Source organism: Egretta garzetta, unplaced genomic scaffold (genome assembly GCF_000687185.1).
Source record: "Egretta garzetta isolate BGI_Z169 unplaced genomic scaffold, ASM68718v1 scaffold112, whole genome shotgun sequence".
In the NCBI taxonomy this organism is placed as follows: Eukaryota; Metazoa; Chordata; class Aves; order Pelecaniformes; family Ardeidae; genus Egretta; species Egretta garzetta.
In genome coordinates, this window is record NW_009258884.1 from 553,550 (window position 1) to 555,804 (window position 2,255).

The following is a 2,255-nucleotide window of genomic DNA, read 5'->3' on the forward strand; positions in this document are numbered from 1 at the left end:
TAAGTGCTTTTTAAAGATATAAATGAAATTGTTGAGAACGTACTCCACCCACCAGCCACTTGTTACACACTTACCTTTTAAAGAGGATATAAGGGAGCTCATTCCTATGCTACCTTTACTTACCTCTTCTCAACATAGACCCTCACCCAAGCAGCTTTCAATTTAGATACAATATAAACTCTAAAATATTTGAGAGAATGAATTCAACAAACATGGAAACATATCAATCAAAAGCCTAAATTGGCAATATCAGAAACAACTGGAGAAGTTGGTTTATCTTGTGATTAAATGAAGCATTCCAGCCCCTAACAATGGCATTCCTTGTGCCATGCTCCGTTTGTGGTGGATCACTTTTTTAAAGTATTAACTCACAGCTGAGGACACACGGTTTAATTGCCAACTTCACTGTGGTATTCCTGTGTGACCTGATGTCTAGTAATAAACTTTTAATGTTTTGGTTGCTCCTCTGAGTTAGAAAAATAACAACACAGAGAGTCCCATTTTGCTTGGAAGAAGCTGCGCTGGGATACAGCCAGGCCCAAACTGGCAGCGCAATTGCAGAAAGCAATTAGAGCAGGAAGCAACTACAACGGTGTTGTAAGACAGCTTCACACCCATTTCTTCTAGTTTTCATGCCGATTTCTCCACAATCAGTTATCCTTGCCTCACCTCCCTTAAGTCTCTTTCTTTCAGTAATTTGTATTATTAAACATCAACAAAACAACCCCAAGTACCAAGGCGCACCGCAGAACTGACATTACGCTCCCAGGCCTGTTTCATCCAGACATGCAGGGGTGAAGGAACCTGCCAGGACATCGACTCCCATCCAACGCAATCGCAACTGCCACAGTGCAGAACTGCTGTCCTGCAGCTACTCAGTTCTGCGTCGCAACATGGATGAACTACCAACACCCCTTTCTGTATGTTTACAGAAACCCATCTATCTCTTTTTGAGCCTTCAAAAAAAAAAAAAAAAAACCTCGACAAATTAAGCTCTTCTAGTTGCCCCTCCCTAAAGTAGCCCATCATTCCATCAGTTCTTAGCAGACTCCCTCTATGCCAGTTTCAGATCACTTTTTCAAGTGTGGATAACCAGACTTTTATTCCATTTTCAGCTGAGGGCTCACCAGTCCTTTGCAAAACTATTCCATTTTTGTCTCTTACATCTTGACAGATCCTCTACTCGTAGCATAAACAAGCCCTGTTCTCAGGCAACAGAGATTATTACGCAGTATGGGGTTTTTAAGGACAACTGGTTTACTTGCTAAATCATAAAAAAATTAATGTCTAAAATCATAATTACGAGGCAGATCCTGCCACCATCCCAGCTTAAAGTATAGTCACAAAGAGCTGAATTGGTATTTGATGCAAATGAGGAAGCAGAAACCTCTAGTGAGGAGGTCCTTCCTCTAGACGAAGGAAAATGGATTGGAATTATGGTTAACAATTCATATTTTTTAAAAAAATGCTCTTTCCAAAAATGTTTTAAAATATGTATTACGTTAAAGCATGCTGCTTTTCACAGCTAGCAAAGTTGTTTAGACTTATACTGCATTTTTGTATGACGTTTAAAAAAATCCGAACTAAAGTGACATCTCTTTTATGTCCCAGAGATACAAATGATGTCTAACAAGCAGCAGAATTTTGTTTGAAGAGTGCTTTAAAATAATTTACTTGATCCACTGTATGCACCATGGCTTGCACCAAATTTAATAACAAAGATATTCTAGATTGGAAAATCAGACTGGAGGCTTACGATGGCAGTGTCTTTGTTCAGATTAAATTAAGCATGTTCTCAAAGGCATTGAAGCAGGAACCTAGAGATAAGACTCTGTGTGCTAACTGTGGATTGGATCTGGCAGTAAGTTTTTAATGAAGCCTTATTGGGGAGCATAAGATTACAGATGTTGCTACTATTTAAATGTAATGTCAAAGGTAAATCAAATTAAGGTACAGTGAATTTAGACTTGTATTAGATGAATTGAGCTCCTCTCTTCTGGTGGAAAAGTGCTATATATGCAAGTCTGTAGCTGGCCACGTGCCCTTTTGATTGCTGTGATTTATTTAATCATTCCCTAATCACAAACTAACTCATAAGCACTTAGCAAATATCTTTAAGTGTCGTTGCATCATTGTCAAGTATCCGTGGAAAAACAGACATTAGCTGCTGCACAGAAGCTGCGGGAGGCTTGCAGCAACGTTGCCTTCTTGGCAGAGCAGCTGTCATTCACAAGGAGGGTGGCTGGCAGTCCACA